Raw genomic sequence first — 27,569 nt, 5'->3', positions numbered from 1 at the left:
CGGTTAGATATTGCGTCATCTCCCCGGTGTCGTCCCTCAGTGTGTCTCCGCACACATCATATACACACATCTCTGCTCCAGACACCTCATACTCGCACAGCTCTGCTCCACACACATCACACACAAGCAGCTCTGCTCCGCACACATCATACACACGCAGCTCAGCTCTGCACACATCATATACACACAGCTCTGCTCCAGACACCTCATACTCGCACAGCTCTGCTCCACACACATCACACACAAGCAGCTCTGTTCCACACACATCATACACACGCAGCTCTGCTCCAGACACATCATAAACACGCAGCTCTGCTCCATGCACCCTGTGATGGAATCCTGTGACTCCTCCCCTTCATGTGACTGATCACATGACTGTGACCTCATCACAGGTCCTGTGCGCACAGAACAGCCATATATGTGGTGGCGGCTCTGTAGGTGGAGGTATGTGGAGATCCCCCATTACTGGGCGCAGGGGGCATTAACCCCTCCATTCCCGGAGATAGTGCCCCCTTCCCCCAGTTCTGCCATGTGTATATGTACAGTAATATAATGCTGGATGTGCTCATATATACAGGGGGCATTAACCCCTCCATTCCCGGAGATAGTGCCCCCTCCCCCAGTTCTGCCATGTGTATATGTACAGTAATATAATGCTGGATGTGCTCATGTATACAGGGGACATTAACCCCTCCATTCCCGGAGATAGTGCCCCCTCCCCCAGTTCTGCCATGTGTATATGTACAGTAATATAATGCTGGATGTGCTCATGTATACAGGGGACATTAATCCCTCCATTCCCGGAGATAGTGTCCCCTTCCCCCAGTTCTGCCATGTGTATATGTACAGTAATATAACGCTGGATGTGCTCATGTATACAGGGGGCATTAACCCCTCCATTCCCGGAGATAGTGCCCCCCTCCCCCCAGTTCTGCCATGTATATATGTACAGTAATATAATGCTGGATGTGCTCATGTATACAGGGGGCATTAACCCCTCCATTCCCGGAGATAGTGCCCCTCCCCCCAGTTCTGCCATGTATATATGTACAGTAATATAATGCTGGATGTGCTCATGTATACAGGGGGCATTAACCCCTCCATTCCCGGAGATAGTGCCCCTCCCCCCAGTTCTGCCATGTATATATGTACAGTAATATAATGCTGGATGTGCTCATGTATACAGGGGGCATTAACCCCTCCATTCCCGGAGATAGTGCCCCCTTCCCGCAGTTCTGCCATGTGTATATGTACAGTAATATAATTCTGGATGTGCTCATGTATACAGGGGACATTAATCCCTCCATTCCTTAAGATAGTGGCCCCTTCCCACAGTTCTGCCATGTGTATATGTACAGTAATATAACGCTGGATGTGCTCATGTATACAGGGGGCATTAACCCCTCCATTCCTTAAGATAGTGCCTCCTTCCCCCAGTTCTGCCATGTGTATATGTACAGTAATATAATTCTGGATGTGCTCATGTATACAGGGGACATTAACCCCTCCATTCCTTAAGATAGTGGCCCCTTCCCACAGTTCTGCCATGTGTATATGTACAGTAATATAACGCTGGATGTGCTCATGTATACAGGGGGCATTAACCCCTCCATTCCTTAAGATAGTGCCTCCTTCCCCCAGTTCTGCCATGTGTATATGTACAGTAATATAACGCTGGATGTGCTCATGTATACAGGGGGCATTAACCCCTCCATTCCCGGAGATAGTGCCACTCCTCCTGCCTCCTTCCCCCAGTTCTGCCATGTGTATATGTACAGTAATATAACGCTGGATGTGCTCATGTATACAGGGGGCATTAACCCCTCCATTCCCGGAGATAGTGCCACTCCTCCCAGTTCTGCCATGTATATATGTACAGTAATATAATGCTGGATGTGCTCATGTATACAGGGGGCATTAACCCCTCCATTCCCGGAGATAGTGCCCCTCCCCCCAGTTCTGCCATGTATATATGTACAGTAATATAATGCTGGATGTGCTCATGTATACAGGGGGCATTAACCCCTCCATTCCCTGAGATAGTGCCCCCTTCCCCCAGTTCTGCCATGTGTATATGTACAGTAATATAATTCTGGATGTGCTCATGTATACAGGGGACATTAACCCCTCCATTCCTTAAGATAGTGGCCCCTTCCCACAGTTCTGCCATGTGTATATGTACAGTAATATAACGCTGGATGTGCTCATGTATACAGGGGACATTAACCCCTCCATTCCTTAAGATAGTGGCCCCTTCCCACAGTTCTGCCATGTGTATATGTACAGTAATATAACGCTAGATATGCTCATGTATACAGGGGGCATTAACCCCTCCATTCCTTAAGATAGTGCATCCTTCCCCCAGTTCTGCCATGTGTATATGTACAGTAATATAACGCTGGATGTGCTCATGTATACTGGGGACATTAACCCCTCCATTCCCGGAGCTAGTGCCCCTTCCCCCAGTTCTGCCATGTGTATATGTACAGTAATATAATGCTGGATGTGCTCATGTATACAGGGGACATTAACCCCTCCATTCCCGGAGCTAGTGCCCCTTCCCACAGTTCTGCCATGTGTATATGTACAGTAATATAATGCTGGATGTGCTCATGTATACAGGGGACATTAACCCCTCCATTCCCGGAGATAGTGCCCCTTCCCCCAGTTCTGCCATGTGTATATGTACAGTAATATAATGCTGGATGTGCTCATGTATACAGGGGACATTAACCACTCCATTCCTGGAGATAGTGCCCCCTCCCCCCAGTTCTGCCATGTGTATATGTACAGTAATATAATGCTGGATGTGCTCATGTATACAGGGGGCATTAACCCCTCCATTCCCGGAGATAGTGCCCCTTCCCCCAGTTCTGCCATGTGTATATGTACAGTAATATAATGCTGGATGTGCTCATGTATACAGGGGGCATTAACCCCTCCATTCTCGGAGATAGTGCCCCCTTCCCCCAGTTCTGCCATGTGTACAGTACAGACCAAAAGTTTGGACACACCTTCTCATTTAAAGATTTTTCTGTATTTTCATGACTTTGAAAATTGTACATTCACACTGAAGGCATCAAAACTATGAATTAACACATGTGGAATTATATACTTAACAAAAAAGTGTGAAACAACTGAAAATATGTCTGATATTCTAGGTTCTTCAAAGTAGCCACCGTTTGCTTTGATGACTGCTTTGCACACTCTTGGCATTCTCTTGATGAGCTTCAAGAGGTAGTCACCGGAAATGGCTTTCACTTCACAGGTGTGCCCTGTCAGGTTTAATAAGTGGGATTTCTTGCCTTATAAATGGGGCTGGGACCATCTGTTGTGTTGTGCAGAAGTCTGGTGGATACACAGCTGATAGTCCTACTGAATAGACTGTTAGAATTTGTATTATGGCAAGAAAAAAGCAGCTAAGTAAAGAAAAACGAGTGGCCATCATTACTTTAAGAAATGAAGGTCAATCAGTCCGAAAAATTGGGCAGACTTTGAATGTGTCCCCAAGTGCAGTTGCAAAAACCATCAAGCGCTGCAAAGAAACTGGCTCACATGAGGACCGCCCCAGGAAAGGAAGACCAAGAGTCACCTCTGCTTCTGAGGATAAGTTTATCCGAGTCACCAGCCTCAGAAATCGCAGGTTAACAGCAGCTCAGATTAGAGACCAGGTCAATGCCACACAGAGTTCTAGCAGCAGACACATCTCTACAACAACTGTTAAGAGGAGACTTTGTGCAGCAGGCCTTCATGGTAAAATAGCTGCTAGGAAACCACTGCTAAGGACAGGCAACAAGCAGAAGAGAGTTGTTTAGGATAAAGAACGCAAGGAATGGACATTAGACCTGTGGAAATCTACGCTTTGGTCTATGAGTCCAAATTTGAGATCTTTGGTTCCAACCACCGTGTCTTTGTGCGACGCAGAAAAGGTGAACGGATGGACTCTACATGCCTGGTTCCCACCGTGAAGCATGGAGGAGGAGGTGTGATGGTGTGGAGGTGCTTTGCTGGTGACACTGTTGGGGATTTATTCAAAATTGAAGGCATACTGAACCAGCATGGCTACCACATCATCTTGCAGCTTCATGCTATTCCATCCGGTTTGCGTTTAGTTGGACCATCATTTATTTTTCAACAGGACAATGACCCCAAACACACCTCCAGGCTGCGTAAGGGCTATTTGACCAAGAAGGAGAGTGATGGGGTGCTATGCCAGATGACCTGGCTTCCACAGTCACCAGACCTGAACCCAATCGAGATGGTTTGGGGTGAGCTGGACCGCAGAGTGAAGCCAAAAGGGCCAACAAGTGCTAAGCATCTCTGGGAACTCCTTCAAGATTGTTGGAAGACCATTTCCGGTGACTACCTCTTGAAGCTCATCAAGAGAATGTCAAGAGTGTGCAAAGCAGTCATCAAAGCAAAAGGTGGCTACTTTGAAGAACCTAGAATATAAGACATATTTTCAGTTGTTTCACACGTTTTTTTTTGTTAAGTATATAATTCCACATGTGTTAATTCATAGTTTTGATGCCTTCAGTGTGAATGTACAATTTTCATAGTCATGAAAATACAGAAAAATCTTTAAATGAGTAGGTGTGTCCAAACTTTTGGTCTGTACTGTATATGTACAGTAATATAATGCTGGATGTGCTCATGTATACAGGGGGCATTAACCCCTCCATTCCCGGAGATAGTGCCCCCTTCCCCCAGTTCTACCATATGTATATGTACAGTAATATAACACTGGATGTGCTCATGTATACAGGGGGCATTAACCCGTCCATTCCTGGAGATAGTGCCCCCTTCCCCCAGTTCTGTCATGTGTATATGTACAGTAATATAACGCTGGATGTGCTCATGTATACAGGGGGCATTAACCCCTCCATTCCTGGAGATAGTGTCCCCTTCCCCTAGTTCTGCCATGTGTATATGTACAGTAATATAACACTGGATGTGATCTTGTATATAGGGGACATTAACCCCTCCATTCCCGGAGATAGTGCCCCCCTCCCCCCAGTTCTGCCGTGTGTATATGTACAGTAATATAACGCTGGATGTGCTCATGTATACAGGGGACATTAACTCCTTCATTCCCTGAGATAGTGCCCCCTTCCACCAGTTCTGCCATGTGTATATGTACAGTAATATAACGCTGGATGTGCTCATGTACACAGGGGACATTAACCCCTCCATTCCCGGAGATAGTGCCCCCTTCCCCCAGTTCTGCCATGTGTATATGTGCAGTAATATAACGCTGGATGTGCTCATGTATACAGGGGACATTAACCCCTCCATTCCTTAAGATAGTGCCCCCTTCTCCCAGTTCTGCCATGTGTATATGTACAGTAATATAACGCTGGATGTGCTCATGTATACAGGGGACATTAACCCCTCCATTCCTTAAGATAGTGCCTCCTTCCCCCAGTTCTGCCATGCGTATATGTACAGTAATATAACGCTGGATGTGCTCATGTATACAGGGGGCATTAACCCCTCCATTCCCGGAGATAGTGCCCCTTCCCCCAGTTCTGCCATGTGTATATGTACAGTAATATAACGCTGGATGTGCTCATGTATACAGGGGACATTAACCACTCCATTCCTGGAGATAGTGCCCCCTCCCCCCAGTTCTGCCATGTGTATATGTACAGTAATATAATGCTGGATGTGCTCATGTATACAGGGGACATTAACCCCTCCATTCCCGGAGATAGTGCCCCCTTCCCCCAGTTCTGCCATGTGTATATGTACAGTAATATAACGCTGGATGTGCTCATGTATACAGGGGACATTAACCCCTCCATTCCCGGAGATAGTGCCCCCTTCCCCCAGTTCTGCCTTGTGTATATGTACAGTAATATAACACTGGATGTGCTCATGTATACAGGGGGCATTAACCCCTGCATTCCCGGAGATAGTGCCCCCCTTCCCCCAGTTCTACCATGTGTATATGTACAGTAATATAACACTGGATGTGCTCATGTATACAGGGGGCATTAACCCCTCCATTCCCGGAGATAGTGCCCCCTTCCCCCAGTTCTTCCATGTGTATATGTACAGTAATATAACGCTGGATGTTCTCATGTATACAGGGGGCATTAACCCCTCCATTCCAGGAGATAGTGCCCCCTTCCCCCAGTTCTGCCATGTGTATATGTACAGTAATATAACGCTGGATGTGCTCATGTATACAGGGGGCATTAACCCCTCCATTCCCGGAGATAGTGCCCCCTCCCCCAGTTCTGCCATGTGTATATGTACAGTAATATAACACTGGATGTGCTCATGTATACAGGGGGCATTAACCCCTGCATTCCCGGAGATAGTGCCCCCCTTCCCCCAGTTCTACCATGTGTATATGTACAGTAATATAACGCTGGATGTGCTCAAGTATACAGGGGGCATTAACCCCTCCATTCCTGGAGATAGTGCCCCCTTCCCCCAGTTCTGCCATGTGTATATGTACAGTAATATAACGCTGGATGTGCTCATGTATACAGGGGACATTAACCCCTCCATTCCCGGAGATAGTGGCCCCACCCCCCAGTTCTGTCATGTGTATATGTACAGTAATATAATGCTGGATGTGCTCATGTATACAGGGGACATTAACCCCTCCATTCCTGGAGATAGTGCCCCCTTCCCCCAGTTCTGCCATGTGTATATGTACAGTAATATAACGCTGGATGTGCTCATGTATACAGGGGACATTAACCCCTCCATTCCCGGAGATAGTGCCCCCTTCCTCCAGTTCTGCCATGTGTATATGTACAGTAATATAACGCTGGATGTGCTCATGTATACAGGGGACATTAACCCCTCCATTCCCGGAGATAGTGCCCCCTTCCCCCAGTTCTGCCATGTGTATATGTACAGTAATATAACGCTAGATATGCTCATGTATACAGGACACATTAACCCCTCCATTCCTGGAGATAGTGTCCCCTTCCCCCAGTTCTGCCATGTGTAAATGTACAGTAATATAACACTGGATGTGATCTTGTATACAGGGGACATTAACCCCTCCATTCCCGGAGATAGTGCCCCCTTCCCCCAGTTCTGCCTTGTGTATATGTACAGTAATATAACGCTGGATGTGCTCATGTATACAGGGGACATTAACCCCTCCATTCCCCGGAGATCTTTCCTAGTATAATGTCCTCTTTCTGGTATAATGTGCCCCATCGTGGTCCATTTCCTTTTATAATGTGCCCCATCCTGGTCCCCTTCTTTTGATAATGTGCCCCATCCTGGTATAATGTGCTTCATCCTGGTATAATGCGCCCCATCCTGGTCCCTTTCTTTTGAACATGTGCCCCATCCTGGTTTATTTCCTGGTAAAATGTGTCCCATCCTGATCCCCTTTCTTTAGTAATGTGCCTCATCCTAGTGAATGTACCTCATTCTGTTCCACTTACTGGTATAATGTGCCCTATCCTGGTTCCCTTCCTTTGATAATGTGCTCCATCCTGGTCCATTTGATGGTATAATGTGCCCTATCCTGGTCCCCTTTCTGGTATAATATGCACCATCCTGGTATAATTTTCCCCATTTTGATCCACTTCCTGGGACAATATACCAAATGCTGGTCACCTTTCCGGTATAATGCACCCTATCCTGGTCCCCTTCCTGAGATAATGTGCCCCACCGTGGTCCCATTCCTATTATTATGTGCACCATCCTGGTCCCCTTCTTGGTATAATGTGCCCCATCCTGGTCACTTTTCTTTGATAATGTGCCCCTTCCTTTGATATTGTTCCAGATCCTGGTATAATGTGCCTCATCCTGGTCCAATTGCTGGTAATAATAATAATCTTTATTTATATAGCGCCAACATATTCCTCAACACTTTACAATTCAGAGGTTTACATACAACAGTCATAAGTAACAGTTAAAGATAATACAATAATTAAAGTAAAAATAATGATGGCCCTGCTCGTACGAGCTTACAATCTACAATGAGGTGGGGTTGACACTAAGTACAGGGGCTTATTTACAATGATGGTCCAGCCATCTTGACAGAATATAAGATAAAGACTGCATGAACTAGTCACCTGCCAATATTTGTAGTGCTTTTGGGTGCGGTGGAGTTTGATGGAGAATTATGTTAGAAGAAATAGCGAATGGGCTATATATATAAAGGGACTTCGATTAGGGAACATGATAGGCCGCTCTAAAGATGTGTTTTTAGGGAGCTCCTAAAACTGTGTAAGTTGTGATTAGTCCTAATTTCTTGGGGTATAATGTACCCCATCTTGGTCCATATACTGGTAGAATGTCCCCAATCCTGGTCCATTTCTGGTATAATGTGCCCCACCCTGATCCCCTTCCTTTGATAATATTCCTCACCCTGGTATAATGTGCCCCATCATGGTCCATTTACTGGTATAATGTACCCCATCCTGGTTCATTTCCTGGTATAATGTGCCCCATCCTGGTCCATTTTCTGGTATAATGTGCCCCATCCTGGTCCATTTCCTGGTATAATGTGCCCCATCTTGGCCCTCTTCCTTTGATATTGTGCCCCATCCTGGTCCATTTCATCATATAAAGTGCCCCATCCTGGGCCCCTTCCTGGGATAATGTTCCCCATTCTGGTCCTCTTCTTGGGATAATGTCCCCGTCCTGATATAATGTGCCCCATCCTTTGCCATATGCTATGTGCTATCGTGCTCTCCGCTGAAAGATACATATCTATATCTGAGTATTATCATTTTTTCTGTGGTTATATATACATTTACTTCTTTTGATTACCACTAGAAATTTCATTACAAATAATAGTTTGGGTCATAATATAATGTCATTATCCTTGGAAGTGGAAAATGGAGCTTGTTTGAAGCCCGATTTTCCATATGATGAAGACCACATGAAAAGACGTAATAAAGCGGCGTCTATGTTCAGTCTTAACTCATCTCAACCTGCAGAAGCAGGGCAGGAATTACATCCACACCTGAAAGCATTAGAGAACCTTCTCATTAAGGAAACAAAACTATGGTGGGAGAGTACTACGTTGCAATCCTATGTGGAAAATAACATGATACCACGAGGATTACGCATAAGAAAACTTTCTACCCATGTATTTAATGATGAGTTTAGTACGAAGTGGTTCAGTATTTTGGATAATTGTTCCTTCCAACTGATGAAGTTATTAATATCCTTTGAGGAACAACAGTTATCATCTATTAAACTGGAAATGTTAAAAATTAAATCACTTATCAATACACTTCCAATGGATAAAGTTTATGGTGATTGGAATACTTCCATGAAACAAAAAATTATCCGACTGGAGAACGATATTGTCGCTATGAAAAATAATAAATTTGAAAGAGATACACAGGACTATGCAAATAAAGAAGTCTATCTGTGGAAACAAAAAACTAGACATTTTTCTCAAAGACCCATACTCAGACAGGGAGGCACGTTAAATAACGATAAAAAAAGCACTTTTAAGCATTTTGGCAAAAAAGTTAGTTTTTCAGAAACGGACTCATCTTGGGATAATTCAGAAGCCACCACCTCAGATGATCTTTCAGATTCTTTGACAGATTTTTCTAATTTCAGTGCAACTAGACGCAATACTGCATACAAAAAAAGGTCCAATGGGTGTAAACACGCTCAATACTACCTTAGTATCAAAAAACGGAAGAGGACGAAATGAGGGGGCAGAAAACATAAAAGAACCGCTATCATACCCACTGAGATACAAGAAGAAATACAATGTCGGTTAATTAACTTGTCCAGTTATATATTGTCTGAATCTCAAATTTCTGTTCTATCTAAAGGACTGTCTTTTTCACCTTCTAATGAATTTGATATATATAAAACCATGATGGATGTCAGCAAATTTGCAAGAGCATTGACTTTACGTTGTAATTTCTTTGAAGAATCATCCAATTCAGTGAGTACAGATTATAATAAGTGCCAATCCAAATCAGAAATCCCTAATATAGGTACTTATGAGGAACAAAAATCTCTTTTTGATTTACAATTATTACAGTCAGAAAGCATACAAGATTGTATCAATTTGAACCATAAATACATTATCAAGAATCCTTATTACTATCCACTCCAATCCAGACCGTCTATTCTAGATGATTTTCAAGAAGCTGTGGAAAAATACTTACACTTTTTAAAACAATCTTTGAAACGACCCAATCGTAAGGGGGGAATAGAGCTAATTTAACCAAACTGGAGAGAGAGGCTATTATGGACATCAAAAAGAACAAGGATCTTATAGTGAGACCAGCAGATAAAGGAGGAGCGGTGGTACTTCTGGACGGAGGACTATATGAAAAAATAAACCTAGACATGTTACAGGACAGCAATACTTATGAAGAATTACCAAGTGACCCCACAACTAATTTTAAAAAAGATTTTAAAAGTTTACTAGCTCATGGTATACGGTTGGGAGCTATTACTGATAAATTAGCAGAGGATTTTTTGGTCAAATGTCCCATTACTCCCATATATCATTCCCTCCCCAAAATACATAAGGGTAATTTTCCTCCACCTTTTCACCCAATAGTGGCAGGTATTGGTAGTTTAAATGAAAAACTCAGTATGTGGGTCGATATATTTTTACAACCTTTGGTCAAACAATTACCTGGATACATTAAGGATACCAAACATCTTATAGCATCCCTTGACAATACCAAATGGGGAAGCTCTTCCCTTTGGCTTTCATGTGATGTTGTAGGTCTTTACCCGTGTATACCACACACTCTTATGATTTATATATTAACATATCATCTTCATGTTTATAGTGCTTATAGCGAAGATCTACAACGATTTCTAGTACTTTCAGTAGAATACTTACTCAGCCATAATTATTTTTCCTTCAACAAAAAAATTTTCTTGCAGAAATGCGGAGCTTCGATGGGGGCGGGTTTTTCACCTTCCATAGCCAATATTTTTATGGCTTATTGGGAAAAACAGTTTATCTTTTCTGGTTCTGGTCCTTTCTCCTCCCATATCAGGTGGTATGGCCGCTATATAGACGACCTGCTCCTGATATGGGATGGGACAAGGTCAGAGGCAGAGCTCTTCTTGGAATTTATTTCTGATAACTCTATGAATCTCAAATTCACTCACAATATACAATCTAATTCGATTGAGTTTTTAGATATCACTCGGACCCTGACTGACCATACTGTGGTTATTACGCCTTATAGAAAAAGTTTATCAAGGAATTCTATCTTATTAGCTTCCTCCTGCCATAATAGAAAGACTATAATCAACATACCGGTAGGTGAATTGATACGTGCAAAAAGAAATACAAGTAATCCACGGCAATATGAGATTGAGGCAAAAAAAGTTCTAGATAGTTTGTCAGCAAGACAATATCCTAATTGCACATTAAAAAGAGCACATAGTATAGTCAATCAAAAGGACAGGGGTGATATGATTGGAATCAAGTCCAGGAACAACACTGGTGGTGGAGGTGAGCCCAGACATATCACCTTTGTTTCCCAGTATAGTCCCCAATTTTCCATGATTAAAAATATTATCAATAAATACCTTCCCATTAGTGTTGAGCGAGCACTAAAATGCTCGGGTGCTCGAAGCTCGGGCCGAGCTTGCCGTGATACTCGGGTGCTCGACCCGAGCAACGAGCCCAATGTTAGTCTATGGGAGACTCGAGCATTTTTGCGGTGGCACCCCCGGCAGTCTTTTAAAAGCCTAACAAGTGCCCAAAACGATAGTGACAGTGCTCAAATGACATGGGGACAGCATGGGGATCACCCCAGGAAGCATTTCTGACCCCCAGGTCACTGCTGTCAACAACGTGGTCAGAGGTATTAAGCCACTTTTACAGGCTCACAATAAAACGTTCAAAAACGAAAGTGAAACTTTTTTCCTGTGAAATATGTTAAGGAACATCCTTTCCAGGGTAAAGACTTGTGTATAAGTTAAAATAAATGACCAAAAACAAAAATACTCCTCCACACCTTCGGCTATGTTCACAAGTAGCATTTTTTATGCGTTTTTGCACTTTTGTATTGCTTTCAACTATGACAAATGAATTCACCGTGAAATGTCATTTTACCATTTTACAACCTTATCTGGCCATGTGCTGTGTGACATATGCATAAAGTGCTGAAAAGACAAGGGAACAGCATGGGGAAGACCACTGGAAGCATCTCTGACTCCCAGGTCACTGTCTAAAAGTGTGCCCATCATAAGTGATCCTTACCGCATCAGAAGATGCAGACTTGCAGCTATCCCCATGCAAGTTCTAGTCCCAGGGCAGTGTTCAATTGTAACTCCCCCATTCCTTGCAATACAAGCTCAAGTATGCAGCCTGCCACCCACCCACCCCCAGGCTGCAATACCATACTGCTTGCTTGCTTGAACTTGAAATTGGGCCTTTTAGGCATGTGGAGGCGGAATCTGGCCACCACGTCATGGCTGTGTTGGTGGCCTGGAATCCATACTCAGTCCCCAGCCGCCCGGCGGCCGGGTGTCCGTACTTGGTCCCCAGCCGCCCCGTGGCCGGGTGTCCACACATGGTCCCCAGCCGCCTGGGGGCAGCCGGGTGTCCATAAACGGTCCCCAGCCGCCCCTATTTCTCCTTGGAACATCCCCCCACACACTTTTCTTAGCCCGGCCTGCTTTAGGCAGCATTGGACGAGCCCACCAGAGAACCAGACTCCTCCGGTGGGCCCTGACTTCTCCATCGGTGGAGTTGAGAGTGCCAAGGTGAGGAGCATGATGATGATGACAGAAGTTAGCATCTGCTATGTTTTCTTTTAATGCAAGTGTAGCACCCTGAGGATTCGGCTGCTACAGGGGTATTGCACCTCAACCCAGAGGTGTGATATTCCACTCCCGGGTAAGGATGGAGTGTGGATCTGAGCTCGGTAGGCTGCATGCACTACATACATCCCATTTCCGAGGAACAGGCCGACGGTACTCCCACTTAGAAATGTGCAGGTACGACCGAGTCTGTTCCTGGCTGGAGTGGGAGGGGGGGTGGTACATCCCATGTAGTGTAGGGGCAGATAGGGGGAGCAGCCTGGGTAAAGTTAGGAGCTCATTGGGTGCTGGTCACCTGAGCTCACACATAGAGGGTGTATATAAGGTGGGCACCAACTAGAATCAGGGTCAGACGCAGAGAGTCAGATGCAGAGGATCAGATGCAGGAAGTGAGTCAGCTGCAGAGAACAAGTTAGGAGCAGAGGAGAGAAGAAAGACCAAGGCCCAGAGTGAGAGAGGAGAAAAGAGAAAGACCCAGAGCACAGAAGAGAAGGGACCCAAGAACCCAAATCAGAGCACCGGGTGAGGAGTCAGCATCAGGGTACCGGAACCCAAGCTGGTGGGGGTAAAAACAATCCCCAGCCAGAGACCGGAGACCGTGGGCAGTGTCTGTCACGGTCACCCACCACATTCACCCCGAAGGCACACCACATGAAGGGTCAGGGAACCCAGGGCCAAGGGTGTCCCAACAGAAGGCCCGAGGGAGCTGGACCTAGGTGGATCACTGGTGGGGACGGCTGAAGAAAGGACAGAGGGAGAGCTCAGGGCCACGCTCCGGACTTGTTTGGGGGTTGGCTGGATCCAGGACTTGGTGGACGCAGCACGGCTCGGGTGGTCACTAGCAGCTGGAGTGACCAGTACAACATCTGCAGTAAGTAAACACCCTTAACTGCACAACCCGACTCTGTCTTCACTGCCGTCTGCACTACACCACCACAACCCCCATCCTCTGCGCCTGTCCCCTCTGAGGCTATACCCCTCCCGTTGGGGGTTATCCCACCAAGCTGCGCACCCACCATCAGCCTCAGCGGACCCTGCTGCAGCGGCGGCCACAGTGACCGCATCACAACGGGTGGCGTAGTCGACACAAAAGAACTTTAGTAACATCTATAGAACTGCCACATCACACTGAGCTTGACGCCCTGGGCACGGGACCGGGTCACAGCCGCTCGGAGACTACAACCCCCCATCTGATCCGGTGCCGGGTATTCCCCTCAAAAAGGAATATGTCCCAGGGGGCGCGTCAACTTTGGCGTAGTCGGCAGGATTACGTGCCCACAACAACCGGGTACTGCGTGCCTGAAGAAAAGTGCAAGTTTACCTCAGAAAGAAGTCTCCCGCCGGTTCCGGAGGGTCCACGCCATCGGACTCCATCACCAGTCGTTTCCCGCCGATTGTCCGCCATTTCCAACTTGTTCCCGCCATCTGCAGAGTTTCCCGCCACTGGGCGACGCTTCCCGCCAAAACCGCAGATTTCCCGCCTTGGAAGAGCAGCGGACGCCATTATGGGCGTGCCAAAGGAGGGCAAGAGGCCACCTCCCATCGTGGGCCGGGACAGAAAATGGCGCCAAAAGTGGAAACCGCCCCCACCAACAGAGACTGTGATGCTGGAGGTGTCTGTCAGCGTGAAAGAACTACCCCTGGAGCTGACAGTCACCGAGTTGCCCCGGGACCGCCCTCGAGGTGGGAGGAGACGAAAGAGAAGAGAAAAGATGGGTGTCGCTTGGAGCAGTCTGGAGCGAGCGCACCCGGAGGCAAGAGGTCTAACGAGGAGTAGCGGAGGAGCTTACCCGGAGATGGAGAGAAAGCAGAACAGCACCGGCCCGCTGGCCAGGAGTCTGCTAGAGACCGAGGAAGGAGGGCAGAGCAGCACCGGCCCGCTGGCCAGGAGCCTGCCGGAAGGAGAGCAGAGCAGCACCGACCCGATGGTCAGGAGCCTGCTAGAGTCTACCACCCCGCTAGGTCTAGCGGAGATATTAGCGCAGCTCCCCCGAGACCGGGAGTGTGCACAAACTGCCTTGGAGGGCCTCGCACGGAGGATGGCCCGGGTACAGCGCGAGATACTGGCGGAGTGGAGCCGGGAGATGACCCAGCAAGCTGAGACCAGTCAACGGAGCACGCTACCCTGGAAGAGGAAGCAGACCGCCTCTGAGGATGGCGCGGGAGGACCAAAGGCCGGAGACGGCGCCGAGGAGGGAGCCGAACGCATGGAGGCAGGTAAAGGGGACGCCTATACCCCAAGCCGTGACACCGCTCACCTGCCCCAGCTCCCCGTCGCAGAGCCCGAAAGTCCCCCTGCTGTGCCCGTAGCCGCCACGTCACCGCTATGGACTAGGCCCCGACCGGAAGCCGCCGCAGCGACCCCTGTGACGTCACGCGCCTCGACCCGGAGCGTGACAAAGCAGGAAATACCACCAGCCTGGTCGCAAGGCCTAGTACCCCCGGGCGCCGCATCACCAACAGCGCCCCCTACCTCCGCGGAGCCTCCGGCCTGGCCGCAAGGCCAGGTAGCCCAGGGCGCCGCCGTATTAACGGTGCCCTTCACCTTCCAGGTGCCCCAGGCCTGGCCGCAAGGCCTGGGCAACCCGGGCGCCACCACCACCGCGCCCGCGCCCGCAATACCAAGGGTGCCACACCTGGGGGAGGACCTGTTCAGCCAGCTCACATGGCCGGACGGGCGGCCCTTCATCTGGCCCGAAGGATACCATGAGCTGGAACGGCAGCAGAGACTAAGACCCCTGGATGAACCCCTGATTCCGGCTCCGAAGCCCGTGGCACGGATCTCGCCCCCGCTAGCGGAAGCACAGTTTGAGTGGGACCCCACCGGAGAAGATCTAATGGGGTTCACTCAGGAAACTAGGGCCGCTGCAGCAGAGCGTGCAGAGTGCTGCCGCCAACAGCTCGAAGAGTTCGCGAGGGAGCGGAGAGAGAGGCGGGTCCGGGAACAGCAGGCCCAAGTACGGAGTGCCGAGCAGAAGAGCCGGACCAGGAGGGACCCCCGTGCAGCGAACAGTCCCCGTACCACCGGGACTGTAATAAAGTTCAACCAGCAGCACGGGTGGGGCTTCATTCGAGACAACAACACCCACGGCGACGTCTTTGTCACACGCAGAGACGTGGAGTCCCATCTGCCGGAAGGGCACAGAGGTCGTGACCTCTACATCGGAGATGAGGTCACCTTTACCCGGCACAAGTGTGCCAAAGGACCTTACGCCCTCCACGTACACCGCTTGACGGAGGAGGAGTTGCGGTACGGGGAGGAGGAGCAAGAGGACCCGGACGGGTCTGAAGTTCAAAGAGCAGGAGGAAGACGCCGTTGAGTGCGGCAGAGCAGGAGCTGTAAATAAGTTACCCAATGGGGGTATAAAGAAACTGAAACTGTTGCTGCTAAAATAGTCCCCGTTGGGACCAGTGAACTGTTACCCGTTAACCCCTTCATCCTACAGGCTGAGGACTGTGAGCAGCCATTCCCTTCCCTCTACCTGGCCGAGGACTGAGAGCGGCCAACTTCCCCTGTAAATAGTTGCGCGTCCTAAAGCGCCCCCTACCGGTTTTATAGGAAAACCAGTTTTTCTAAGAGACTGTCGTACTTTTCCCGGACACACGTTGCACAGTGTCCGGAGGAGGAACCTGAAACAAGAAACGACTACGAGAATGTTTTATCTGAAAAGTTTTATATGATGTTTTATATATATATAATGTTTTGGTGTTTTATGTCTTACAGCCCGAGGACGTGCTGTGATTTACCAGGGGGGAATGTAGCACCCTGAGGATTCGGCTGCTACAGGGGTATTGCACCTCAACCCAGAGGTGTGATATTCCACTCCCGGGTAAGGATGGAGTGTGGATCTGAGCTCGGTAGGCTGCATGCACTACATACATCCCATTTCCGAGGAACAGGCCGACGGTACTCCCACTTAGAAATGTGCAGGTACGACCGAGTCTGTTCCTGGCTGGAGTGGGAGGGGGGGTGGTACATCCCATGTAGTGTAGGGGCAGATAGGGGGAGCAGCCTGGGTAAAGTTAGGAGCTCATTGGGTGCTGGTCACCTGAGCTCACACATAGAGGGTGTATATAAGGTGGGCACCAACTAGAATCAGGGTCAGACGCAGAGAGTCAGATGCAGAGGATCAGATGCAGGAAGTGAGTCAGCTGCAGAGAACAAGTTAGGAGCAGAGGAGAGAAGAAAGACCAAGGCCCAGAGTGAGAGAGGAGAAAAGAGAAAGACCCAGAGCACAGAAGAGAAGGGACCCAAGAACCCAAATCAGAGCACCGGGTGAGGAGTCAGCATCAGGGTACCGGAACCCAAGCTGGTGGGGGTAAAAACAATCCCCAGCCAGAGACCGGAGACCGTGGGCAGTGTCTGTCACGGTCACCCACCACATTCACCCCGAAGGCACACCACATGAAGGGTCAGGGAACCCAGGGCCAAGGGTGTCCCAACAGAAGGCCCGAGGGAGCTGGACCTAGGTGGATCACTGGTGGGGACGGCTGAAGAAAGGACAGAGGGAGAGCTCAGGGCCACGCTCCGGACTTGTTTGGGGGTTGGCTGGATCCAGGACTTGGTGGACGCAGCACGGCTCGGGTGGTCACTAGCAGCTGGAGTGACCAGTACAACATCTGCAGTAAGTAAACACCCTTAACTGCACAACCCGACTCTGTCTTCACTGCCGTCTGCACTACACCACCACAACCCCCATCCTCTGCGCCTGTCCCCTCTGAGGCTATACCCCTCCCGTTGGGGGTTATCCCACCAAGCTGCGCACCCACCATCAGCCTCAGCGGACCCTGCTGCAGCGGCGGCCACAGTGACCGCATCACAACGGGTGGCGTAGTCGACACAAAAGAACTTTAGTAACATCTATAGAACTGCCACATCACACTGAGCTTGACGCCCTGGGCACGGGACCGGGTCACAGCCGCTCGGAGACTACAACCCCCCATCTGATCCGGTGCCGGGTATTCCCCTCAAAAAGGAATATGTCCCAGGGGGCGCGTCACAAGTGTAAGTGTGCAGCCTGCCACCCACCCACCCCAGACTGCAATTCCATACTGCTAGCTTGTACTTGAAATGGGGCCTATTAGTTTGGAGGAGGCCGAAGTTGGCCACTACCTCATGGCTGCTTCGGCAGCGAGGTATCCATATTCAGTCCCCAGCCGCCCATATTTGTCCTGGTGTGCCTTATACATAAGATTAAGCGTGTATACCAAAACATTACCTGTGCCCTCCCCAGTGCATTTAGTGGGAAGGAGAGCCTATTCCGCTGTAGTGTGTGCATGCCAAACCCCTGTTCATGGTACATGCGAAGATGCCTCCCACCTTGCAGCTGTCGTTGCAGACTTGCAACTATCCCCATTCACGTCCTTGTCCCAGGGCAGTGTTCAATTGTACCTCTCCCATTCCTTGCAATGCAAGCGCAAGTATGCAGCCTGCCACCCACCCACCCCCAGGCTGCAATACCATACTGCTTGCTTGCTTGCAATTTAAATTGGGCCTTTTAGGCATGTGGAGGCGGAATCTGGCCACCACGCCATGGCTGTGTCGGCGGCCTGGTATCCATACTCAGTCCCCAGCCGCCTGGTGGCCGGGTGTCCCCGCTTGCTCCCCAGCCTCCAGGGGGTGGCCGGGTGTCCATACTCGGTCCCCAGCCACCCCTATTTGTCCCGGTAACCTTTCCCACACTTTTCTTAGCCTGGCCTGCTTTAGGGCAGCATTGGCCGAGCCCACCGGACTATCATACTCCTCCGGTGGGCCCTGGCTTCTCCATCAGGGGAGTTGAGAGTGCCAAGGTGAGGAGCATGATGAGGATGATAGAAGTTAGCATCTGCTTTGTTTTGTTGTAATGCAAGCGCATGTATGTAGTAGCGGCTAGGCCTGAGGTGGTCAGCGTTTTGGCGCATATCCTACCTCCTCCGAGGATTGCTGCATGTTTTCCTGCTACTATCCAAGTTCTATGACTCCCGTTAAAACAAAGCTTCAGGTGATAAATGATGGATGAGGTAGTGGCAAAGGAGAAAGAGCAGGAGGAACAGGGACTATTCACATCAATATCAGGCCAGTCAACCAGATATGTCTTGTAGGATATGTTTCTGTAACAAAAGGAGCGGTTCGGCTACACAGTTATAGGGCATACAGTGAGTGCAATGCCTACCAAAAATTTCGAGCCACTCCAATGCCCCTTGGAAATGACATGGAGGTCAGAGGGCATTAACTAAATCTTTTTTTCCATTTATAGCAACTGGGTCTCCCGTGCACTGTTGGCCTAAGCAGTGAATGGAAGGCTTTCCAAAAATTATGAGGAACTGCAATGCCCCTTACAAGAGCCATGTGTGGCACCCCAGGGGTCTGGTCACCACAGTAATAGAGATATTACGTCGGAGAGCAAGTGGGAGGTTTCCTGGTCAGGATCCCTTAAACATGCAACATCCTCTTGCCCCAATCCTGGGAGGGGAGAATTCTGCCCTTATAAACTGGATCTGGGGCGGGGTTGAGTGAGTCAGAGAACAGTCAGAGTCAGAGTGAGAGCAAGGGAAAGTAACAGCAAGGAGCTCTGTAGGAGCTAGGAGCTAAAGACCAGGGGCTGGAAGCTGAGCAGAGCTCGCCCTGGCAGAAGACAATAGGAACCGGACACAGGAGTCCGAAGCTGTGAGGACTTATATATCCAGCAGCAGAAACCAGCCAGCAGGGGATTTCAGGTCCTCTGGCCATAGAAGCCCGGAGGCTCAGTCACAAGCATGGGACCAGCACCGCCGTTGTGGAGCGGAGGCTAACAGAAGGCCCCAAGTCACCAGCCATACGGGTGAGCACTACACGGTACACTCAGGGACGTGGGCTACTTCTACCCGCTTACAGCAAGGTAGCCAGGAAGAGTGCAGACAGACGGGGAGGCCTACAACTCCACCTGGCCAGGGGAACTCCTGCTTGCTCACAGACTGACCAGGCCTCTTATGCTAGCCAGTACTCCCGGGAGGGTCTACCTTATAATCATCAGTAAAGACCCTGAACTGCACTGCAAAGACTCTGAGTCATTCCTGCTGCGCTCGTGCACCATCACCCCCATCATCCACACTCACTGCCCTGAGGCTATACTCCTCCCGAGGGGAGTTATCCCATTCTATGCTGCGCACACAACACCAGCCTCAGTGGTCTGCCTCGCAGCGGTGGTACTCCCTGACCGCAATCCACGGGTGGCGCAGTCGGACAATTAACCTCAAAACCTAAGAAAGACTGCCACTGGTTTGACCAGCCTGAGCCATGGGACCGGGTCACCGCCACGGAGACTACAGACTCCAGAGACCCGGCACCGGGTATCCCACACACGTGTACACACGGCCCAGGGGGCGCGTCACATGCAGTACAGCATATTACAAACATAAGTCCCATTATTGGGGAGTGGGTGTCCCATAGTATTTGCTTATGCTTTCCCAGCAAAAGCTGCCAAAAATTAGGATGGAACAACTTGCAATGCCCCTTACAAGAGCCATGCAGTACAGCATATTACAAACATAAGTCCCATTATTGGGGAGTGGGTGTCCCATAGTATTTGCTTATGCTTTCCCAGCAAAAGCTGCCAAAATTAGGACGGAGCAACTTGCAATGCCCCTTACAAGAGCCATGCAGTACAGCATATTACAAACATAAATCCCATTATTGGGGAGTGGGTGTCCCATAGTATTTTCTTATGCTTTCCCAGCAAAAGCTGCCAAAAATTAGGATGGAGCAACTTGCAATTCCCCTTACAAGAGCCATGCAGTACAGCATATTACAAACATAAGTCCCATTATTGAGGAGTGGGTGTCCCATGGTATTTGCTTATGCTTTCCAAGCAAAAGCTGCCAAAAATTAGGACGGAGCAACTTGCAATGCCCCTTACAAGAGCCATGCAGTACAGCATATTACAAACATAAGTCCCATTATTGGGGAGTGGGTGTCCCATAGTATTTGCTTATGCTTTCCCAGCAAAAGCTGCCAAAAATAAGGACGGAGCAACTTGCAATGCCCCTTACAAGAGCCATGCAGTACAGCATATTACAAACATAAGTCCCATTATTGGGGAGTGGGTGTCCCATAGTATTTGCTTATGCTTTCCCAGCAAAAGCTGCCAAAAATTAGGACGGAGCAACTTGCAATGCCCCATACAAGAGCCATGCAGTACAGCATATTACAAACATAAGTCCCATTATTGGGGAGTGGGTGTCCCATAGTATTTGCTTATGCTTTCCCAGCAAAAGCTGCCAATAATTAGGACGGAGCAACTTGCAATGCCCCTTACAAGAGCCATGCAGTACAGCATATTACAAACATAAGTCCCATTATTGGGGAGTGGGTGTCCCATAGTATTTGCTTATGCCTTGCAAGCAAAAGCTGCCAAAAATAAGGACGGAGGAATTTGCAATGCTGGCACCCTGGTGGTATAGTGGTGGTGGAGGCTGAGGATAAGGAGAAGAAGATTAAACAGCCGAAACGTGTGAAGGGTGTGAAGCGGTGCATGTGAATACACCTCCCGAAATAACACAGTGGATTTGACTTTATGTTACTCTGCTGTCATTTGGTGGTGATGAGAAGTCTGGCCCAATCCAGCCCTTGTTCATTTTGATCAGGGTCAGCTTGTCAGCATTGTCAGTTGACAGGTGAGTGCCCTTATCAGTTATAATTCCCCCAGCGGCACTAAAAACTCGCTCCGATAACACGCTAGCGGCAGGGCAGGCCAGGACCTCCAAGGCGTACAGAGCGAGTTCATTCCAAGTGTCCAGCTTGGATACCCAATAATTAAAAGGCACAGAGGAATCACGGAGGACGCTGGTACGATCGGCAAGGTACTACCTCACCATCTTTTGAAACTTTCCACTCCTTGTGAGAGTACCCCGCGCCTCAGGGCCTGTAAGCTGGGCGGGTGTCAGAAAACTGTCCCAGAACGTTGACAGTGTTCCCCTGCCTCTGCTGGATTGGAGTTGCATCTCTCTCGCCTGTACGCCTTGGTTGGGCAACGAACTGTGACCTCTGCCGCTAGCGTGTTCAGATGGGAATTTTTTTAAGAGTTCTGCAGCAAGGGCCTTCTGGTATTGCCCCATTTTTGTAGACCTCTCCACCTCAGGAATAAGAGAGTGAAAGTTCTCCTTGTAGCGGGGGTCTACAAGTGTCACCAACCAGTAATGACTGTCACCCAACATTTTGACAACGCGAGGGTCACGGTTAAGGCAGCGTAACATAAAGTCAGCCATGCGTGCCAGACTGGTAACGGGCAAGATTTCCGTGTCCTCACCAAGATGATGACTGACCATGCTCTCCTCCTCCTCCTCTTCCTCCTCCCCCCTGTCCTCAGGCCACCCACGCTGAACCGACGGTATGACACTTGTACAGGTACTACCGTCTACAACGAATGATAGCAGCTCCTGTTCTTCCTCCTCCTCCTCCTCCTCCTCTCCCTCATTGTCCCCCAATGCACGTTGGGATGAGATGAGGCTGGGCTGTGTGTAATCGCCCGCTACGGCTTCTTGATCCATCTCATCATACTCTGGCTGCAATGCCTCCTCTTTAATTCTCTGCAGAGAGCGTTGCAAAAGACAGACAAGTGGGATGCTGACACTAATGATGGCGTCATCGCCACTCACCATCTTGGTGGCCTCCTCAAAGTTTGTCAGGATGGTACATATGTCAGACATCCAGGTCCACTCCTGAGGTCTTATGTGTGGAGTCTGACCTGAATATCGACGGCCTTGTTGTAGCTGGTACTCCACAACTGCTCTCTTCTGCTCACAAATCCTTTGCAACATGTGGAGGGTAGAGTTCCAACGTGTGGGAACATCACACACCAGTCGGTGTGCCGGAAGCTGCAAACGCTGCTGCAACACAGCAAGGGCGGCGGAAGCTGTAGCCGACTTGCGAAAATGAGCTGACAGGCGGCGTACTTTCATGAGCAGATCTGGCAACTCGGGGTACGATTTAAGAAACCGCTGAACCACGAGGTTAAGCACATGAGCCAGGCATGGTACGTGTGTGATCTCACCTCGCCTCAGAGCCGCCACCAGGTTACGGCCATTGTCACACACAACCATGCCGGGATGTAGGTTCAGCGGTCTCAGCCACAGATCTGCCTGCTCTTTCACAGCTGTCCACAACTCACAAGCAGTGTGAGGTTTCTCACCTAAGCTTATGAGTTTCAGCACAGCCTGTTGCCGCTTGGCGGAGGCAGTACTGCAATGCTTCCAGCTTGTAACTGATGTGGTGATATCTGAGATGGAGGCTGAACATGAGGAGGAGGAGGAGGATGCGCAGGAGCTGTACACTGTGGGGGCAACTCTGACTGACATATGGCCCGCAATCCTCGGTGTGGGGAGGATGTGTTCCGTCCCAAGGTCCAACTGGGTCCCGGCTTCCACTATGTTTACCCAGTGTGCCGTCAGAGATATGTACCGTCCCTGGCCACAAGCACTTGTCCACGTGTCCGTTGTCAGGTGGACTCTCCCAGTAACTGCGTTGTTGAGGGCACGGCAGATGCTTTGGGACACGTGCTTGTGTAGTGCGGGGATGGCACACCGGGCAAAATGGTGTCGGCTGGGTACCGAGTACCGAGGGACGGCCACTGCCATAAGATTGCGGAAGGATTCCGTCTCCACCAGCCTAAAAGGCAGCATTTCCAATGCAAGCAGTCGTGAAATGTGCGAATTTAGGACTGTGGCCTGTGGGGCGTTAGCTGCGAATTTCCGCTTTCGTTCAAAGGTCTGGGATATGGACAATTGAACGCTGCGGTGGGACGTGGACGTTGATGCTGTTTCTTGAGAAACTGCCATAACAAGTGAAGACTGAGAGGAGGGGGCATCTTTACATGCAGTATGGACAGGGGATTGCCTTGCACACACAACAGGGGGTTCTATTGCACGCACAACAGTGGAAGAAGCAGTGGTGACACCCGCTGACACTGGTCGTGGACCCTGGGTTTCGCCCCACAAAGTCGGGTGCTTTGCTGCCATGTGCCTGATCATGCTGGTGGTGGTCAGGCTGGTAGTTTTGTCACCCCTGCTGATGCTGGCATGGCAGGTGGAACATTGGCCTTTTTGGGGTTATCAGCAGAGTCTTTAAAAAAATTCCAGACTCTGGAAGACCTACCGCTTGTACTGGCAACGTCCCTCGTGTTGATGTTACGGGGAACGGTTGCCTGCCTTCTGTATGCGGCCACCACACTGCTTCTTCCTGCCTGTTGGGGTACTCTGCCTCCCTCCCCCTGTGTGCTGCTGGCCTCACTCTGCATGTCCTCCTTCCACGTTGGGTCAGTTACTAGATCATCCACCACCTCCTCCTCTTCCACTGGCGCACCACGATCCTCCTCCTCACTTCCTGGCAATTGTGTCTCGTCATCGTCCACCTCTTGTGACAGATTGCCAACGTCGACTTCCTGTGGCCGTGGCTGTTCAAATATTTGGGCATCGCAACATGGGATCTCCTCTTCCACCACTTCAAGCCTATCAGGGGAGTGGCCCAAATATGGAAATGGACCAGTGAACAGCTCTTCAGAGTGTCCAAGTGTGGGATCACTTGCTGTCTGACGACACTCGGCATGGTGGGAGGAAGGAGCATCAGGGTGAGGAGGAGTATGCGGTAGAGACTCACGGCTACTAAGAGTTGACCGTGTGGAAGACAGACCGGAGGTGGTGGTGCCCAGGTAGCTGGAAGTATTATCTGCTATCCAATTAATAACCTGTTCACACTGATCAGTTCTCAATACTGGTGTTGTTCTGTGCTTCCCTAGTAATTCGGTCAAGAAGTGGGAGCGAGAAGATGTGGCTGTTGGTTGTGGCACATTTTCACCTTGGCCACGGCCCCGTCCTCTGCACGAACCATCACCAGAACGTCCACTTCCACGTCCCTTGCCACGCGCCTTGCCCATTGTAAATGAAGTAAAATAGCTTACACTTGCACTATCAATGGAAAAAGGGTAATAAAGAGTAGATTAGAACCGTGGAAGAGGAAAACCACAGTTATTGTTTACTGGGGTATACCACACTTTTTTAAATAGAGATATTTGCGGCTGAACAGTGAGCAACACACTCAAACTGCTTTTTTTTTAGATACCAAAGGCCCAAAACTGGATAGTACAGCGATTTGACCCGTGGAACTGCGAAACCACACTGGGATGTCGGGCCTACACAAGACTATTTTCAACAGATATATTTTTGTGTCACAACAGTCAGGAGACACTACTGTTTTTCTTTACGGAAAAAACTACCAAAAGCTGAATAATAGAGATTTTTTACTGTGGGATGGCAAAACCACAGTTATTGTTTACTGGGGTATACCACACTTTTTTAAATAGAGATATTTGCGGCTGAACAGTGAGCGACACACTCAAACTGCTTTTTGTTTAGATACCAAAGGCCCAAAACTGGATAGTACTGCGAAACCACACTGGGATGTCGGGCCTACACAAGACTATTTTCAACAGATATATTTTTGTGTCACAACAGTCAGGAGACACTACTGTTTTTCTTTACGGAAAAAACTACCAAAACCTGAATAATAGAGATTTTTTACCGTGGGATGGCAAAACCACAGTTATTGTTTACTGGGGTATACCACACTTTTTTAAATAGAGATATTTGCGGCTGAACAGTAAGCGACACACTCAAACTGCTTTTTTTTTTTTGATACAAATGGCTCAAAATGGATAATACAGAGGTTTGAACCGTGGAAGTGCAAAACAACACTTCTGTTTCTCTAGCCTACACCAGACTATTTTCAACAGTTATATTTGTGTCTGAAAAATCAGAGACACGCTTTTTTTTGGGGGGGGGGGGGGACACACCAAAAGGTTAATAAGACGGGTATTTGTAAAGTGTGAAAAAAAAAGGATTTTTCCTGGCCCCCGACACCTGGTGCTAAGTCCAGCAATTTCAGCAACAGGAGCACACAGGACTGTAATGCAGCGTTTGCTGGTATAACCACTGTGTCTCCTATACAGCCTGCCTGCCTGGCATCTGGGATGGATATTAGTCCTGAAAAGGACTTTGTTTGTTTGTTCTGGCAGCCTTTACAGACCCTACACTAACTATTTCGCAGTTTATATCTCTCCCTAAATCAGCAGCGCTGTCCCTACACTGTCTAATCCGGAGCGACTGTGTCCAAGATGGCGGCGCCCCGTTTTAAATACTCGAGGTGACGCTGTGCGGCCAGCCAATCACTGTAATGCCCACAACCAACATGGCTGCAGCATTACAGTGACTGGCTGGCAATCCCTGCATGTTCATTAGCTCTGTAAAGAGCGCCAAACATGCAGGGCGGAGACCCGAGCTCCCGCCCGAGTAACCCGGAAATGCTCAGTGCTCGCCGAACATCCCGAGTAGCGTGATGCTCGGGTGAGTACCGAGCAGTGTCGAGCATGTTCGCTCAACACTACTTCCCATGCTTTCTGTGGATCCTAAGTTGAGAGAAGTACTTTCAACACCAGTCAGATTTACAGCCCGCAAGGCACCCACTTTGGGTGATCTCTTATCCCCTAGCCTTTTTTTAAAAGAAGATCGTTCCAATTCTAATACGTGGTTACACACAACTGTTTTTTACAAATGTGGTCATTCTATTTGTACATGTTGCACCCATATAACGAACACAGCCAGGTTTACATCTTTTTCTACTAACATGAAATATAATATAAAAAATGTTATTAATTGTAACACAACTTATGTTATATATATTATTTCATGTAATGTGTGCTGTCTTCAATATGTGGGATGCACGTGTACTTCATTGAAAAAACGCATCAGACTACATCTATCCGATGCGCATAATAAATTGATTATCAGGTGTTCTGCGGCATCAAGACATTTTTCGTTATGCGATAATGGGGACACTTCAACATTTATAGTAACAGGTATAGAGAAAGTTTTGAAACCTCATAGAGGGGGAGATTATAGGAGAAACCTCCTTAATAGAGAAAGTTGGTGGATTTATACACTTAATACACGTGCACCAGCGGGTCTGAATATTAGACATGAGCTGATGTATCATTATGAATGAATATTTGCAGATTATTGTTGCATATATGTCTTTTCTCGTGGGTACTTCACATTGTTTGTATTGTTTTTAATGTGTTATACGATTTTAACATGGTATGTGTGTTTCAATTCTTGATTAGCTTACCTTGAACAGGTGTATAGCAGGACATGACATATAATACCATTTCCTTGCTGTTTCTTGCCATGCAATGATTAAGAACTTATAGTTCGAAACGCGTTTGCTGTTCTTCTCCAAGGTGGACTTTTTAAGTATTTTTCATGACCCAATAAACTATGGATTTTAGAAGATTGTTCTGCTGGATCTTCCTGGTTCCTCATCCTTGTATAATGTCCCCTATCCTTATCTCCTTCCTGGTATAATTAACCAAATCCTGGTTTAATGTGCCCTATCCTGCTCCCCTTTGTGGTATAATATCCATAATCCTGGTACTCCATCCTGGTATAATGTGCCCCATCCTGGTAACCTTCCTGGGATAATGCTCCCTATTGCGGTCCCCTTCCTGGGATAATGTGCAACTTCCTGGGATAATGTGCCCTATATTGGTCCCCTTTCTACGATAATGTACCCCATCTTGGGATAATGCACTCAGCCTGGTCCCCTTCCTGAGATAATATGTCCTATCCTGGTCCCATTCCTGGGATAATGAAACTCATCCTGGTCCCCTTCCTAGGATAATGTGCCCCATCCTGGTCCCCTTCCTGAGATAATGTGCCCCATTCTGGTCCCCTTCCTGGGATGGTGTGCCTCATCCTGGTCCCCTTCCTGGTATAATGTGCCCAATCATGGCCCCCTTCCTGGGATAATG

General features: G+C 48.6%; 1 protein-coding gene across 8 annotated transcripts in view; it reads left to right on the top strand.

Moving 5' to 3' along the window:
* Positions 1–371: 371 nt before the first annotated feature.
* LOC141271879 (uncharacterized) overlaps positions 372–27,569 on the top strand; it is a 41,200-nt gene continuing 14,002 nt past the window's right edge. For 4 of the 8 annotated variants that reach the window (XM_073682085.1, XM_073682083.1, XM_073682082.1 and 1 more), the window contains exon 1: positions 372–444. The gene's annotated coding sequence lies outside the window, so the exon portion shown is untranslated. The remainder of the gene's footprint in view (positions 445–27,569) is intronic. The other 4 variants (XM_073682089.1, XM_073682087.1, XM_073682084.1 and 1 more) reach the window with 2 other exon arrangements.

Source organism: Phyllobates terribilis, unplaced genomic scaffold, assembly GCF_046119375.1.
Source record: "Phyllobates terribilis strain yellow unplaced genomic scaffold, ASM4611937v1 Scaffold_5__5_contigs__length_657084704, whole genome shotgun sequence".
NCBI classification, from domain to species: Eukaryota; Metazoa; Chordata; class Amphibia; order Anura; family Dendrobatidae; genus Phyllobates; species Phyllobates terribilis.
This window is presented reverse-complemented; position numbering and strand designations above follow the sequence as displayed.